The sequence below is a fragment of the Pan troglodytes genome, chromosome 10, assembly GCF_028858775.2.
Source record: "Pan troglodytes isolate AG18354 chromosome 10, NHGRI_mPanTro3-v2.0_pri, whole genome shotgun sequence".
NCBI classification, from domain to species: domain Eukaryota; kingdom Metazoa; phylum Chordata; class Mammalia; order Primates; family Hominidae; genus Pan; species Pan troglodytes.
In genome coordinates this window covers 89,427,348-89,446,367 of record NC_072408.2, presented here as the reverse complement: position 1 = coordinate 89,446,367, position 19,020 = coordinate 89,427,348, and positions in this window count along the sequence as shown.

Below are 19,020 nucleotides of genomic sequence, written 5' to 3'. Positions count from 1 at the left end.
TCTGTCTTAGTATTCCTTATTCTTTATTCCATAGGTTTTGGTATGTTGTATTTCCATCTTCATTTTATTCAAGAATTTTTAAAGTTTTCTTCTTGATTATATGTTGACCCATTGATCATTCAGGAGCATGCTATTTAATTTCTAGGTAATTGTGTAGTTTCTGAGATTCCTCTTGTTATTGGTTTCTACTTTTATTTCATTGTGGTCAGAAAAGATACTGGATATGATTTCTATTTTTGAACTTGATGAGACTTGTTTTGTGGCCTAAGATATGGTCTGTGCTCAAGAATGTTCCATGTGTTGATGAAAAGAATATGTATTCTGCAGCAGTTGGATGACATGTTCTGTAAATGTCAGGCCTATTTGGTCTAGTGCGTAGTGTGTAGTTTAAGTACTAAGATTCTTTGTTAATTTTTTCTGTCTGGATGATCTCCATTATTAAGAGTAGGCCATTGAAGACTCCTACGATTGCTTTATTGCAGTCTGTCTTTCCCTTTAGATCTATTAACATTTGCTTCATATACTTGGGAGTTCTGGTGTTGGGTTCATACATATTTATAATTGTTATATTCTCTTGCTAAGTTGACCCCTTTATCATTATACAGTAAACTTGTTTCTTTTTACAGTCTTTGATTTGTAGTCTATTTATCTGATGTAAGTACAGCTACTCTTGCTGTTTTTTGGTTTTCAGTTGCATGGAAAATTTTGCCACCCTTTCACTGTCAGTACATGTGTATCTTTATAGGTGAAGTGGGTTTCTTGTAGGCAACTTAGAGACGGGTTTTGTTGCTTTGTCCTTTCAGGTACTCTTTGTCTTTTAATTGGAGAATTGAATCGAATTACATTCATTGTTATTGATAAATAAGGACTCACTACTGCCAGTTTGGTGCTCGTTTTCTGATTTTTTTTTTTTTTTTGTAAACTCCTCTCCTCCTTTCTTTCTTTATCACTGCCTTCTTTTGTAGCTAAGTGATTTGTCTCTGGTAATATTTTTTGGCATTGCTTTTAATTTGTCATGAATCTATCACAGGTTTTTGCATTGTGATTATTACTACGAGGCTTACAAAAATAGATATAACAAGTTATTTCAAAGAGAGGACAACATATTTGAAAAAGAAAAGAATAGAAACAAAGAAAAAATTGTTTGAAAAAACCTCTACACTTTAACTCCATTCCTCTCCCATTGTGATGTTATGTTGTTTCAATTTACACATTTTTATATTACTTTTAACAGGTTGTTATATCTGTTATTGCTTTTGATAGACTTATCCTTTGAGCTTCACACTAGCATTATAAGTGGATTGCACATCACAATTACAATGTAAAAATATTCTGGGTTTGTCCTTACATTTAATTTTACCTATGGGTTTTATACGTTCAGTTTTTTTTTTGTTTGTTTGCATGTTAGTATTTTCTTTTTACAGATTGAAGAACTCTCATTGATATTTCTTGTAAGATGGGTCTTGTGGCAGTGAATTGTCTCAGCTTTTGTTTTTCTTGTCTGAGAAAGACTTCCTTTCATAGCTGAAGAATAGCTTCACTGAAAACAGGAAAGCTATTCTTTATGTTTTACTTTATTCTTTAAAAAGGTATTTACTTTATAATACTTTTTTATTTATTCTTTATTTTTTACTTTATTCTTTACTGTACCCAGTAAAGAATGGAAGGTTTTTTTTTTCTTTGAGTGCTTTAAAAATGTCCTCCTACTGCCTCTTGACCTGTACGGTTTGCATTGAGAACTTTGTTGCCAGACAAATAGGAGCTTCTTTATATATGATTTGCTTCTTTCCTCTTGCTACTTTTAGAAACCTCTCCTTGTACTTGACCTTTGAGTGTTTGGTTATTATATTCCTTGTGGTAGTCTTATTTGAGTTAAATTTGTTTAATATTCTCTGACCTTCCTGTACCTGAATATTTATACATTTTTCAAATTTTGGAGATTATTCTGTTATTACTTCTTTGAATAAACTTTCTACCCCCTTTTCTTGCTCAACTTCCTCTTAAACACCGATACTTCTTAGATTTGGTCTTTTGAGGTAACTTTGTATATCTTGTAGGGAATCTTCATTCTTTTTCATTCTTTTTTCCTTTTTCTCCTTGGACTGTATTTTCAAAGAGCCTGTCTTTGAGCTCACTAATTCTTTCCTGTGCTTGATCCATTCTGCTGTTGAGAGCCTCTAATAAGTTTTTCAGTTCAGCAAATATATTTCTCAGTTCCAAGATTTCTGTTTGGCTTATTTTTATTTCAACCTCTTTGTTAAATTTATCTGATAAATTTCTTAATTGCTTTTCTCCGTTATCTTGGAGATCACTGAGTTTCCTTAAAGCTGCTATTTTGGGAGCATTTGCTGGCAAGATGGCCGAATAGGAACAGCTGTGGTCTGCAGCTCCCAGTGAGATTGATGCAGAAGGCGGGTGATTTCTGCATTTCCAACTGAGGTAGCCGGTTTATCTCATTGGGACTGGTTGAACTGTGGATGCAGCTCATGGAGGGCTTGCCAAAACAGGGTGGGGCATCGCCTCACCCAGGAAGCACAAGGAAAGCTGTGAGGGACTGAGCCTGAGGAACCGTGCCATCTGGCCCAGAAAGAAAAAGAAAAAGAAACGTGCTTTTCCCACGTTCTTTGTAACCCGCAGACCAGGAGATTCCCTCCAGTGCCTACCCCACCAGCGACCTGGGTTTCAAGCACAAAACTGGGCAGCTGTTTGGGTGAACACTGAACTAGCTGCAGGAGGTTTTTGTTTTGTTTTGTTTTTTCCCATACTCCAGTGGCGCCTGAAACACCAGTGAGACAGAACCATTCACTCCCCTGGAAAGGGGTGCTGAAGCCAGGGAGCCAAGTGGTCTGGCTTGGCAGGTCCCACCCTCACAGAGCCCAGCAAACTAAGATCTACTGGCTTGAAATTCTTGCTGCCAGCACAGCAGCAGTCTGAGATCCACCGACTGGGGACTCTGGAGCTTGGTGGGGGAAGGGACATCTGCCATTGCTGAGGCTTGAGTAGGCGGTTTTACCCTCACAGTGTAAACAAAGCCACCAGGAAGTTTGAACTGGGTAGAGCTCACTGCAGCTCAGTAAGGCCGCTGTGGCTAGACTGCCAGATTTCTCCTCTCTGGGCAGGGCATCTCTGAAAAAAAGGTAGCAGCCACAGTCAGGAACATATAGATAAAACCCCCATCTCCCTGGGACAGAGCACCTGGGGGAAGGGGCAGCTGTGGGCACAGCTTCAGCAGACTTAAACCCTTGCCTGACCGCTCTGAAGAGAGCAGCAGACCTCCCAGCACAGCATTTGAGCTCTGCTAAGGGTCAGACTGCCTCATCAAGTGGGTCCCTGACCCCCGTGTATCCTGGTTGGGAGACACTCCTAGTAGGGGCCAAAAGACACCTCATGCAGGAGAGCTCTGGCTGGTATCTGGCAGGTGCCCCTCTGGGACAAAGCTACCAGAGGAAAGAACAGGCAGCAATCTTTGGTGTTCTGCAGCCTCTGCTGGTGATACTTAGGCAAACAGGGTCTGGAGTGGACCTCCAGAAAACTCCAGCAGACCTACAGCAGAGGGGCCTTACTGTTAGAAGGAAAACTAACAAACAGAAAGGAAGAGCACGTCCACTCAAAGACCCCACTGAAGGTCGCCACCATTAAAGACCAAAGGTAGATAAATCCACAAAGATGGGGAGAAACCAGTGCAAAAGGCTGAAAATTCCAAAAACCAGAATGCCGCTTCTCCTGCAAAGGATCACAACTCCTGGCCAGCAAGGGAACAAAACTGGACGGAGAATGAGTTTGATGAATTGACAGAAGTAGGCTTCAGAAGGTGGGTAATAACAAACTCCTCTGAGCTAAAGGGGCATGTTCTAACCCAATGCAATGGGGCTAATAACCTTGAAGAAAGGTTAGATGAATTGCTTGCTAGAATAACCAGTTTAGAGAAGAACATAAATGACCTGATGGAGCTGAAAAACATAGCGCAAGAACTTCGTGAAGCATACGCAAGTATCAATAGCCAAATCAATCAAGCAGAAGAAAGATATCAGAGATTGAAGATCAACTTAATGAAATAAAATGAGAAGACAAGATTAGAGAAAAAAGAATAAAAAGGAACAAAAAAAAAAAAGCCTCCAAGAAATATAGGACTATGTGAAAAGATCAAATCTATGTTTGATTGGTGTACCTGAAAGTGACGGGGAGAATGGAACCAAGCTGGAAAACACTCTTCAGGATATTATCCAGGAGAACTTCCCCAACCTAGCAAGGCAGGCCAACATTCAATTTCAGAAAATAAAGAGAACATCACAAAGATACTCCTCAAAAAGAGCAACCCCAACACACACAATTGTCAGATTCACCAAGGTTGAAATGAAGCAAAAATGTTAAGGGCAGCCAGAGAGAAATGTCAGGTTACCCACAAAGGGAAGTCCATCAGACTATAAGTGGCTCTCTCAGCAGAAACTCTACAAGCCAGAAGAGAGTAGGGGCCAATATTCAACATTCATAACCCAGAATTTCATATCCAGCCAAAGTAAGCTTCATAAGCAAAGGAGAAATAAAATCCTTTAAAGACAAGAAAATGCTGACAGATTTTGTCATCACCAGGCCTGCCTTACAGGAGCTCCTGAAGGAAGCACTAACATGGAAAGAAACAACCAGTACCAGCCACTGCAAAAACATACCAAATTGTAAAGATCATCAACACTATGAAGAAACTGCATCAACTAACAGGCAAAATAACCAGCTAGCATCATAATGGCATGATCAAATTCACGCATAACAATATTAACCTTAAATGTAAATGGGCGAAATGCCCCAATTAAAAGACACAGACTGGCAAATTGGATAAAGCATCAATACCCATCAGTGTGCTGTATTCCATAGTCCCATCTTACGTGCAAAGGAACACATAGGCTCAAAATAAAGGGATGGAGGAAGATCTACCAAGCAAATGGAAAGCAAAAAAAAAGCAGATGATATGATAAAACAGACTTTAAACCAACAAAGATCAAAAGAGACAAAGAAAGGCATTACATAAAGGAAAAGGGATCAATTCAACAAGAAGAGCTAACTATCCTAAATATATATGAACCCAATACAGCAGCACCCGGATTCATAACGCAAGTTCTTAGAGACCTACAAAGAGACTTAGACTCCCACACAATAATAGTGCAGACTTTAACACCCCACTGTCAATATTAGACAGATCAACGAGACAGATAATTAACAAGGATATCCAGGATTTGAACTCAGCTCTGGACCAAGTGGAACTAATAGACATCTACAGAACTCTCCACCCCAAATCAACAGAATATACATTCTTCTCAGCACCTCATCATACTTATACTAAAATGGACCACATAATTTGAAGTAAAACACTCCAGCAAATGCAAAAGAACTGATATCATAACAAACAGTCTCTCAGACCACAGTACAATCAAATTAAACCTCAGGATTAAGAAACTCACTCAAAACCACACAACTGCATGGAAACTGAACAACCTGCTCCTGAATGACTACTGGGTACATAACAAAATGAAGGCAGAAATAAAGATGTTCTTTGAAACCAATGATAACAAAGACACAATGTACCAGAATCTCTGGGACACATTTAAAGCAGGGTGTACAGGAAAATTTATAGCACTAAATGCCCACAAGAGAAAGCAGGAAAGATCTACAATCAACACCCTAACATCAAAATTAAAAGAACTAGAGAAGCAACAGAAAACAAATTCAAAAGCTAGCAGAAGGCAAGAAATAACTAAGATCAGAGAAGAACTGAAGGAGATAGAGACAGAAAAAACAGAGTAGAACTGAAGGAAATAGAGACACAAAAAACCCTTCAAAAATTAATGAATGCAGGAGCTGGTTTTTTGAAAAGATCAACAAAATTGATAGACTGCTAGCAAGACTAATAAAGAAGAAAAGAGAGAAGAATCAAATAGACGCAATAAAAAATGACAAAGGGGATATCACCACTGATCCCACAGAAATACAAACTACCATCAGAGAATACTATAAACACCTCTACGCAAATAAACTAGAAAATCTGGAAGAAATGGATAAATTCCTCGACACATACACCCTCCCAAGACTAAACCAGGAAGAAGTTGAATCTCTGAATAGACCAATAACAGGCTCTGAAATTGAGGCAATAATTAATAGCTTACCAATCAAAAAAAGTCCAGGACCAGATGGATTCACAGCTGAATTCTACCAGAGGTACAAGGAGGAGCTGGTACCATTCCTTCTGAAACTATTCCAATCAATTGAAAAAGAGGGAATCCTCCCTAACTCATTTTATGAGGCCAGCATCATCCTAATACCAAGCCTGGCAGAGACACAACAAAAAAAGAGAATTTTAGACCAATATCCTTGATGAACACTGATGCAAAAATCCTCAATAAAATACTGGCAAACCGAAAAAAGCTTAATACTGGCACACCGAAAAAAGCTTAATACTGGCACATCAAAAAGCTTATCCACCATGATCAAGTGGGCTTCATCCCTGGGATGCAAGGCTGGTTCAACATACGAAAATCAGTAAACGTAATCCAGCATATAAACAGAACCAATGATAAAACCACATGATTATCTCAATAGATGCAGAAAAGGCCTTTAACAAAATTCAACAACTCTTCATGCTAAAAACTCTCAATAAATTAGGTATTGATGGGACGTATCTCAAAATAATAAGAGCTATCTATGACAAATCCACAGCCAATATCATACTGAATGGACAAAAACTGGAAGCATTCCCTTTGAAAACTGGCACAAGACAGGGATGCCCTCTCTCACCACTCCTATTCAACATAGTGTTGGAAGTTCTGGCCAGGGCAATCAGGCAGGAGAAGGAAATAAAGGGCATTCAGTTAGGAAAAGAGGAAGTCAAATTGTCTCTGTTTGAAGATGACATGATTGTATATCTAGAAAACCCCATCATCTCAGCCCAAAATCTCCTTAAGCTGATAAGCAACTTAAGCAAAGTCTCAGGATACAAAATCAATGTGCAAAAATCACAAGCATTCTTATACACCAATAACAGACAAACAGAGAGCCAAATCATGAGTGAACTCCCATTCACAATTGCTTCAAAGAGAATAAAATACCTAGGAATCCAACTTACAAGGGATGTGAAGGACCTCTTCAAGGAGAACTACAAACCACTGCTCAGTGAAATAAAAGAGGATACAAACTAATGGAAGAACATTCCATGCTCATGGGTAGGAAGAATCAATATCATGAAAATGGCCACACTGCCCAAGGTAATTTAGAGATTCAATGCCATCCCCATCAAGCTACCAATGACTTTCTTCACAGAATTGGAAAAAAATACTTTAAAGTTCATATGGAACCAAAAAAGAGCCCTCATTGCCAAGTCAATCCTAAGCCAAAAGAACAAAGCTGGAGGCATCATGCTACCTGATTTCAAACCATACTACAAGGCTACAGTAACCAAAACAGCATGGTACTAGTACCAAAACAGAGATATAGACCAATGGAACAGGACAGAGCCCTCTGAAATAATGCCTCATATCTACAACTATCTGATCTTTGACAAACCTGACAAAAACAAGAAATGGGGAAAGGGTTCCCTATTTAACAAATGGTGCTGGGAAAACTGGCTAGCCATATGCAGAAAGCTGAAACTGGATCCCTTCCTTACACCTTATACAAAAATTAATTCAAGATGGATTAAAGACTTACATGTTAGACCTAAAACCATAAAAACCCTAGAAGAAAACCTAGGCAATACCATTCAGGACATAGGCATGGGCAAGGACTTCATGTCTAAAACACCAAAAGCAATGGCAACAAAAGCCAAAGTTGACAAATGGGATCTAATTAAACTAAAGATCTTCTGCACAGCAAAAGAAACTACCATCAGAGTGAACAGGCAACCTACAGAATGGGAGAAAATTTTTGCAACCTGCTCATCTGACAAAGGGCTAATATCCAGAATCTACAATGAACTCAAACAAATTTACAAGAAAAAAACAAACAACCCCATCAAAAAGTGGGCAAAGGATATGAACAGACACTTCTCAAAAGGAGACATTTATGCAGCCAAAAGACACATGAAAAAATGCTGATCATCACTGGCCATCAGAGAAATGCAAATCAAAACCACAGTGAGATACCATCTCACACCAGTTAGAATGGCGATCATTAAAAAGTCAGGAAACAACAGGTGCTGAAGAGGATGTGGAGAAATAGGATCACTTTTACACTGTTGGTAGGACTGTAAACTAGTTCAACCCTTGTGGAAGTCAGTGTGGCGATTCCTCAGGGATCTAGAGCTAGAAATACCATTTGACCCAGCCATCCTTTTACTGGGTATATACCCAAAGGATTATAAATCATGCTGCTATAAAGACACATGCACATGTATGTTTATTGTGGGACTATTCACAATAGCAAAGACTTGGAACCAACCCAAATGTCCAACAATGATAGACTGGATTCAGAAAATGTGGCACATATATACCATGGAATACTATGCAGCTATAAAAAAGGATGAGTTCATGTCCTTTATAGGGACATGGATGAGGCTGGAAACCATCATTCTCAGTAAACTATCGCAAGGACAAAAATACCAAACACTGCATATTCTCACTCATAGGTGGGAATTGAACAATGAGAACACCTGGACACAGGAAGGGGAACATCACACACCAGGGACTGTTGTGGGTGGGGGGAGGGGGGAGGGATAGCATTAGGAGATATACCTAATGTTAAATGATGAGTTAATGTGTGCAGGACACCAACATGGCACATGTATACATATGTAACAATCCTACACGTTGTGCATATGTACACTAAAACTTAAAGTATAACAATAATAAAATTTAAAAAAGGAAATAAAATAAAATAAACATCTGTACACACAAAAAAAACACAATGAGATACCATCTCACACCAGTTAGAATGGCGATCATTAAAACATCAGGAAACAACAGATGCTGGAGAGGATGTGGAGAAATGGGAATGCTTTTACACTGTTGGTGGGAGTCTAAATTATTTCAACCATTGCGGAATACAGTGTGGCGATTCCTCAAGGGTCTAGAACTGGAAATACCATTTGACACAGCAATCCCATTACTGGGTATATACCCAAAATATTATAAATCATTCTACTATAAAGACACAGGCACACATATGTTTATAGTGGCACTATTCACAGTAGCAAAGACTTGGAACCTGTCCAAATATCCATCAATGATAGACTGGATAAAGAAAATGTGGTGCATGTACACCATAGAATACTATGGAGCCATAAAAAAGAATGAGTTCATGTCCTTTGCAGGGACATGGATGAAGCTGGAAACCATCATTCTCAACAAACTAACACAAGAACAGAAAACCAAATACTGCATGTTCTCACTCATAAGTGGGCTGTGAACAATGAGAACACATGGAGACAAAAGGGGAACATCACACACCGGGGCCTGCTGTGGCGTGCAAGGCTAGGGGAGGGATAGCATTAGGAGAAATACCTAATGTAGGTGACGGGTTGATGGGTGCAGCAAACCACCATTGCATGTGCATACCCCTGTAACAAAAGTGCACATTCTGCACATGTACCCAAGACTTTAAAGTATAATAAAAACAAAACAAAAACAAAAACAAAAAACACTGCTATTTTGAATTCTTAGAGAGTTCACATACTGCTGTCTCAGATTCAGAGGATTGTTTCTTCCTTTGTCCATTTGGGGAGTCATGGTTCCCTGCTTGTTGTTTCTTGTGGATGTATATCTATATCTTTGCACTGAAGGATTATTTATTCCAGTCTTCTCTGTCTGGCTTGTATTGATTTTTATTTGATATGTTTGCTTTTAATTTACCCGTTGATTATTTTTCTTTTTCTCCTTTTTCCACTAGGTTACTGCCTCCTTTTGATCACTAGATGGCTCCTTAAGTCCAGGTTTGCCCAGTTCTAGTAAACAATCATAGCCTGTCTGGAATGGAGAAGATACCAAGGAGAACATCCCAGTAGTATGAAAAGGCTGGCTAGGGGTTTGTGCCGTGGGGACCAGTGTAACAAACCACCTACAGTGCGGTGCTGCTGAACAGCCACTCTGATTTGGCATCTCCTTTGGCCGAGTGACAGAGCAGAGTTTTCAGGCCGGGAATAATACTCCCACCACCCCGCTTTGTCTCTTGCTCTCAGAGATATTTCTCCCTTCAGGCATTCCTGATGCGCTCATGAGTGGAGGTAGAAACAGGTCTCCTGCCAGGGAAACCAAGATGGTGCGGAAGCTAGTTGTTCGCCTTGATCTTACTTTTCCCAGTGTAGAAATTGTGAGTCAGAGGACAGTTTTCCACGTGCTTGGTGCCAGGCAGATTGGCATCATGGATGTGGAGATCTGTTTCTCTTATCATCGCCTTCAAGTTTGTTCACTTCTCTGTGGCCCTGGAACTGCCTCCTCCTCATATTTGAGTTCTGGGATATTGCTGGTGACAATCTTAGAACTGTGTTTGTTTTTGGTTTTCTGTGAGGTTAAGTGAAGCCAGCTTGCTGCTTCACTGTCATCTAGGAACCACTTCAGACAATTATAGATTAAGCAGACTGTGTTGATGATTTAACTGCTCCAACTTCCATTATCCATTCTTCCTATGTTTTGCTCTGTATTGCAGGTAACTGTACCATGCCAACTCTCCACTTCCTTGCCTTTTTCTTCTGGTTCCTTTCTACCAATGTGAGGAACTGGCTAGATTGAAGTGTGGGATGAAGGAAGAAGCTAGGTTTTTTTCCCTTCCTTCCTTTCCACTTCAGGTAGCAACTCTGGCGATAACCACATAGTCTCTGTATTTCCAGCTTTCATCAGATAGCTACTCCCTCTGTGGTCCTAACTCCTGGTGGACAGCCTCTTACAAGGAGGCATTGGCTTTGGGCTCTGTCAACCTTACCTCCTCCCTTGGGCCTCCTGCCATTGCTATATTCAGGCTGCCTCACTATCTCTTATAGATCTTCTCTTTGTACATCCATTATTAAACTATCTGATGTGGGCTTTGCCTTCTTGATTGATCTTGACTGACAATAGTAAATAATGGGTCATATAGGGTCCCAAATCCTGCTCAAACCATAACACAAAATTTTAATATAATTAAAGTTTTATATAATGATTAGACAGCATAGGATTCAGACTAATACATAAAGATTTTGTTATACCTATGAAAAGAATGAGACAACCCCTATTGGGTCTCAATGATTATGTACATGTGAGGTTTTGGAAGTGTTTGAGAGGATAGGAAGAAGAAAATGGTAAAAAGACATGTACAAATAAGTAGAACTTACCTAGAATGGGTCCAAACAAGTTGCTATAATGGCTCAGAGGAAGATGACAACATTTTAGCTTCAGGTATTGGGATGGTAAACACAGAGCAGGCCTTGATGGATGACTAAATCTTGAAAATTTAAAGATGAGGATAATGATATTCTGGAAATAAGAAAGAGCGGGTGCAAAATTTCAGTAGTGAAAAGAGGAGAAATTTACTTTTTATATTGAAATGTCTAGTTTGACTGGAATACCAGAAGAAAAAGCTAGAATAGGCTGAGTCTGAATAATTGAAGGGTTTAGGTAATATTTTAAAAGTCCTAGTTTCTATTTTTCACATACCCATGGCTTGTAACTAATATAGAAGTACACTTCAGTGTATGTGCAACAATATGATAACAGGGATTTTGTTTTGTTTACTGCCCAATCTGTAGTGACTCGCATTGTGCTGCTTGGCATAATATGTGCCCAGTAAGTATTTGTTATATAAATTAATGGGGCACAGTCTTTGTATCATAGTTCACAATAACTATAAAACTAATCGCTCATTTATATAAAAATCAGGCACCTACTAAGTGAAGGGCATTTTTAAAATGTCTCCTCCAAATATTTAACAGAACAAAGTGCTGCATTAGAAAATCATTGTAACAACATTATCACAATAACTACCAACACCTCTCAAAATGTGAGCTTCGAAGCACATGAATCTGTGAGACCTTGAATATTATTTAGTACAACTCCTTTCCAGCAGAATCTGGGCTTGGGCTCAACAGGATTCAACACCTATTTATCCCTTAAATGTTGCTGCTAAAATGTGGCCCTTCACAGAGGTTAATGGATCTTCAAACTGGAACGTCTTTCCAAACTTTCACAGCTGCTCTGAGTAAATACAGCAGATTCCCAAATGCCAGGCTTGTGTGACAGAGCTCTGGCACCAGCTGAGTTTGCCATTCATTATACCATTGTCTCACAACACACCCGGAAAACAAAGCCCTATAGATGGCTGGTCATTATCTTGGTTTGGGATAGCACAAGGGCCCAGAGGGCAGTGCTTGGAAGAAATCCACTTGTGTGTAGGGACTTTTAATTGAAATCTCAAACACACTCCGGAGCTCTGGAATGCTACTTCTTGGAGCTATTGCTATTCCTTCTCACCAGGCACATTTTGGCTCTAACTTTTGTAAGGATAGGAAGCTGTTCCATAAATGCTCTAGCCTGGAAAATGCGGCTACAGTGAGACACTAACAAATCCTGCTTTTAGGTGAACTGTTTCTAACCATGGATGCTTGCCCTGGGCTATCCATTTCAATTAGTGAGATTTAGTTTTGTCTTCTTTAATTTCTAACTTGGTCTGTTTTTAATGAGCAGCTAAAAATTCTATAACAATGAAGATGAAGAATGACTTACATTCTTTATTTGTAGTAGGAATGTCCATGTGTCAACTGTTATTTTGAACAAGTTTTTTTTTTTTTTTGGTTTCTTGTTGTTTTGAACAGAAGTTTTCATCATGAGGGAATCTGATTTATAAATGGCCCTTGACATTCTATAGAGAGGGGAAAGGTTACATTGATAATTATATCTGTGAAGAAAGGGGAAAGAAAAGTTTGGATGATGGCTTGTTTACATGACTATCTCTGGAGTTCTGTACTATAGCACTGAGGAGATATTTTCACTTCTTACTCCCATCTAAGACCAAAGGATTTTATTTGCCAATGGTGATGTATGGCTTGGCAAATGAAGAGCTACTCAGAAGACGTTATACTGAACATAGATCCTAGTGGATTGAGACTACACCAATCTGCGAAGATTCTGGAAATCCAGGGCACAAGAATGCTACAGAAACCATGATCATGGCCTCAAAGCCCCTTTCACTATAAGTTATCACACATGATCCTAACGATCCTAACACTTTGATCACCTGAGATATGTCTAAGGAAAACTTTTACAGGTTCTACATAATCCCAATATCTACTTCTGTTAAACTCGTTCCATAAAATGTAGGAGATAAATAAGGTCCTGTAAATTATTGCTGTGCAATATAATCAACACTAGTAGGTACAACGGGTAGAATATGCCTAGTTATCAACCTGAGCCTTCTCCAAACACAGGCAAAATTTGATTTATAAACAAAAGAAATGATTTCTATTTTGTCAAACTTTAAAACCTTCAAATCCATAGCAACATTGTGTGTGTGATTATCTAACACTTTGGTAAATTGTTTCAGTGTATGTAACTTTTCAAAGTACTTTAGTATTAGGTAAACTGACATGATATAAAAATATTGAGAAGAACTTACAGCAATCTTAAAAAGCTTCCTGTTGCAATTATATTCAGAAATAAATACAGCTTAATTCTGATTTAAAATCTACTGCTGATTCCCTTTTTATATCTTCATCCTTTATCTTCCCTACCCCATCATGTTATCAATATTGCATTTATTATTTTTGTTTTTCGATGACTTTATTTCTTGGTAAAAAATTATGCTTGCTTGTCATTTTTGAAAAATTAAAGCAAAACAGAAAAATACAAGAAAGTTTTTAAAAATCCCACTACAGGCCGGGCACGGTGGCTCACGCCTGTAATCCCAGCACTTTGGGAGGCCGAGGCGGGTGGATCACGAAGTCGGGAGATCAAGACCATCCTGGCTAACACTGTGAAACCCCGTCTCTACTAAACATACAAAAAAAATTAGCTGGGCGTGGTGGCGGGCGCCTGTAGTCCCAGCAACTGGGGAGGCTGAGGCAGGAGAATGGCGTGAACCCGGGAGGTGGAGCTTACAGTGAGCCAAGATCACGCCTCTGCACTTCAGCCCAGGCTACAGAGCGAGACTCCATCTCAAAAAAAAAAAAAAAAAAAAAAAAACAACCCACTGCAGAAAAAAACCCATTATTAATATTAAAGCAGGCATTATTCTCCATATTTTTCTCTTCATGTGGCAAAAAGAAATAAACATTAACTTATTATTTCTAAAATAATTACACATGTCCAAGTCTGGGTTCCCAGGAAGCAGATGTTAAGATGGAGTTTAGGGTGCAAGATAATTATAAGGAATCAACACATGACAAGAGAAAGGCGAGAAAGCAGTGTTGTGCAGAAAGAGAAGTCAAACTGTAGTACTGGCCCAGAAAATGCCTGAACCAACCCAGCAGAGAGCCCTGGGACATGTAATGTCTTTGGAGGGTCCTATATGGGTCCTTCAGACTCCTACTTTTTCATGGAATGCAGACTGTCCACAGAAAGGGTGTGACTCAGGCAAGGTGTCTTCATGCAGCTGACTTCCTTTTTCTCAGCTGGGCAGCAAGTTCTTCCTTGGGGAGGAACTGGACAGTATATCACCATGCCCACCATGGGTGGTGGTGAAGTCTGTGTCAGGCTTTATTGGCAGAAACATAGCTGAGAAACCCATTCCTCTAGTGGTGTTATCAAATCCAGGAATTAAAAACATCTACCAGAAGTAGCTTATGTAACATCCAGCAAAGTAAATTTAGACTTTCTTTCACATCTTTCCTCTAGTAAAACATTTGCTTTGATAACTTGATTACCTTGTGGTTTTAGAACACTAATCTTTGTTACTATGGCATATGGAAAATATTTAATCATCTACTAATTCCTTTTGTAAGCATTATTTGTACTACATGAAAGCATAGATTCAAACTTGGAAAAGGCCTGAGAGCTCATCTTGTTGAATTCCTGTACTTGATATCTGAAAATAATGGCTCATAGAGGTAAAGTAACTCCTCCAAATTTACCTGGTGGCAGAACCAGAGCAAAACTTGTCCTTTAATTCCTAATACATTACGTTGGCACAGAAGTAATTGTAGTCTTTGCCATTATTAATAAAAGTAATGGCAAGAAGAGCAATTATTTTGGCACCAACCTAATAATTGCTGTTTTATAAAATATGAAGTGTTATTTTTAAAAAAACTCCTTTAAAAGGGGGGAAATGATGAAAATATACCTCTGTATCATAATATCATAAAAATTTGCCTGCTAAATATATGACATTTCAGAGTTTATCATGATAGCTTTCGTTATAAGTACTGATTTGAATAGGCGATTAACAGAGAAACAAACCATCTTAGATGTGTTCTTAGATGAAAGAGATGAGATGAGCAGTCTGCTTGTTCAAAGAAATTTGGCAACATTTAAACCCTATAGAAGCTCAGAGTTTTCACAAATGATATTTCATATTCATTTCAAAGTATCATTGTTGAGCATTTTTAGGGAACTAGGATAAATTTGTTTTTATTTTTTATTTCCATAGCTTTAGGGGAACAAGTGGTTTTTGGTTACATAGATGAATCATAAAATGATGACATCAGAGATTTTAGTGCACCCATCACTCAAGTAGTGGAAATTGTAGCCAATATATAGCTTTTTAAAAAATCTTTCACTCCCTTCTCACCTTCCCCACTTCTGAGTCTTCAATATCCATTATGCCACTCTGTATGCCTTTGCATACCCATAGCTTAGTTCCCCCTTGTAAGTGAGAACATATGGTGTTTGGTTTTTGATTACTGTGTTACTTTACTTTAGTTAGAATAATGCAAATGATTACTTATTCCTTATTAATGTCCTCTTCTTTTTGATATTGAAGTGTTTCCTTTAGTATTTCTTGTAGAACAAGTCTGCTGTTGATAAAATCCCACAGCTTTGTGTGTGTGTGTGTGTGTGTGTGGTCTGGGAAAGTATTTCTCCTTCATGCTTGAAGAATATTTTCACTGTATGTACTCTTCTAGGGTAAAAGCTTTTTCTCCAGCACTTTAAATATGCCATACCACTCTCTCCTGGCCTATAAGGTTTCCACTGAAAAGTCTGTTATCAGATGTATTGGCATTCCATTGTATGTTGTTTGCTTCTTTTCTCTTGCTACTTTTAGGATTCTTTATTTACCCTCGACCTTTGGGAGTTTGATTATTAAATGCCTTAAAGTTGACTTCTTTGGTCTAAATCTGTTTGGTGTTCTATAGCCTTTTTATACTTATACTTGGATATTGATATCTTCCTTTAGGTTTGGGAACTTCTCTGTCATTATCTCTTTGAATAAACTTTCTGCCCCTATATCTTTCTCTACTGCCTCTGTAAGGCAAATTACTCTTAGATTTGAACTTTTCAGGCTATTTTCTAGATCCTGTAGATGTACTTCATTGTTTTTTATTCTTTTTGGTTTCATCTCCTCTGACTGTGTATTTTCAAACAGCCTGTCTTCATGCTCACCAATTCTTTCTTCTGCTTCATCAATTGTGCTAATTAAGACTGATGTGTTCTTCAGTATGCCAATTGCATTTCAGCTCCAGAATTTCTGCTTGATTCTTTTTAATTATTTCAATCTTTTTGTTAAATTTATCAGATAGAATTCTGAATTCCTTCTCTGTGTTCTCTTTAATTTCTCTGAATTTCCTCAACACATTATTTTGAATTCTCTGTCTGATAGGTCACGTATCTGTTTCTCCAAGTCACATATCTGTCCTCTTGAATTTCTCTGAATTTCCTCAATACAACTATTTTGAATTCTCAGTCTGAAAGGTCACATATCTGTTTCTCCAGGATTGGTCCTTGGTGACTTACTTTGTTCATTTGGTGAGGTCATGTTTTCCTGGATGGTATTGATGCTAGTAGATGCTTGATATTGTTAGGCTCTGTGTTCCCATGCAAACCTCATCTTGAATTGTAGTTCTCATAATCCTCATGTGTCATGGGAAAGACCTTGTGGGAGGCAATTGAGTCATGGGGGCAGTTACCCCCATGCAGTTCTCGTGATAGTGAGTGAGTTTCTCATGAGATTTGATGGTTTTATAAGGGGCTTTTCCTGCTTTGCTTGGCAGTTCTCTCTCCTGCTGCCATGTGAAGAAGGATGTGTTTGCTTCCCCTTCCACCATGATCATAAGTTTCTAGAGGCCTCCCCAGCCATGCAGAACTGTGAATCAATTAAACCTCTTTCTTTTATAAATTACTCAGTCTCAGCTATTTCTTCATAGCAGCATGAAAAAGAACGAATACAATGTTCTTTGGTGTCTGGGTATCGAAGAGTTAGGTATTTATTGTAGTCTTTGTAGTTTGGGCTTGCTTGTACCCATCCTTCTTGGGAAGACTTTCCAGATAATCAGAAGGACTTGAGCATTGTGATCCTAACTGTGTCTGCTTTAGGGGGCACCTTATGCCCAGTAACACTATAGTGTTAGCCAAGTGAAAGACCAAGTCTTTCAGACTTGTAGAGGTACTGCCTTGATGGTCTTGGACAAGATCCAGAAGAATTCTCTGTATTACCAGGCAGAAACTCTTATTTTATTTCTTTACTTTCTCCCAAACAGAGTCTGCCTCTGTTATGAGCCCCCTGAAGCTAGGGATGGAGCGACAGAAGCACCCCCATGGCCACCAACACTGTGACTGCATTGTGTCAGACCTGAAGGCAGCACAACACTGGGTCTCATCCAAGGCCTGCTGTAATGACTCCCTGGCTACTGCCTGTGTTTGTTCAAGGCCTGGGGTGCTACAATCAGCAGACAGCAAAGCCAGCCAGGCCTATGTCCTTCCCTTCAGGGTGGTGAGCTCCCCCAGGCCCCAAGTGGGTCCTAAGGTGCTATCTGGGAATCGGGGCCTAGAGTCAAAAACCTTAGAAGTCTGTCTGGTGTTCTGTTGTACTGTGGCTGGCACTTAATCCACAAGATTCAGTTTTTCTCACTCTTTCCTCCCCTTTCCAAAGGCAGACGAGGCTTACCCCATTGCCATTGCCACTGCCACTACAGGCCCATGGGGAATACTGCCAGACTACTGCCAATGTTTTCTTAAGGCCTAAGTGCTCTTTAGTCAGCTTGTGGTGAATGCTGCCTGGCCTGTATCTCACCCTTCAGGGCAGTGGGCTCCTCTGCTGGCAGGTCCAGAAATGCCATCCAACAGTCAAGTCCTGGAATTGGGGAACCCAGGAGCACACTCAGCGCCCTACTCCCCTGTGGCTGAGCTGGAACCTAAGGTACAAGACAGTCCCTTTCACTTTTCCCTATGTTGTTTTCAAGCAGAAGGAGTCTAACCCCATAGCCACCACATCTGGGAGTGTGCTGAGTCTTACTTGAAGCCAGCAAGTCTTAGAGTCTCACCCAAGATCCTTGACATAATACCTGGGTATTGCTATTGGTTATTCAGGGGCCAAGGGCTCTTCAGTTAGCAGGTAATGAATCCTGCCAGGACTGGGTCCTTCCCTTTAAGGTAGCTGACTCCCTTCTGGCTCAGGGTGTGTCTAGAAATGTTTTCTAGGAGGTAGGGCCTGGAACAGGAGCCTTACAATTCTGACCAATGTCCTATCCTGCTGTGGCTGAGCTGGTATCCAATATGAAATACAAAATTGTATTAGTCAGTTTTCACACTGCTGATAAAGACATACCCAAGACTGGGCAATTTACAAAATAAAAAGGTTTAATTGGACTTACAGTTCCACATGGCTGGGGAAGCCTCACAGCCCTGGCAGAAGGCAGGGAAGAGCAAGTCACATCTTACATGGATGGTGGCAGGCAAAGCGAACTTATTCAGGGGAACTCCTCTTTTTAAAACCATCAGATCTCATCAGACTCATTCACTATCACAAGAACTATCACAGGAAAGACCCACCACCAAAATTCAATCACCTCTCACTGGGTTCTTCCAATGACATGTGGGAATTGTGGGAGTTATAATTCAAGATGAGATTTGGGTGGGGACACAGCCAAACTATATCAAAAGTCCTCTTTCCTCATCCCTCTCCTCTCCTCAATGGAAAGGAAAG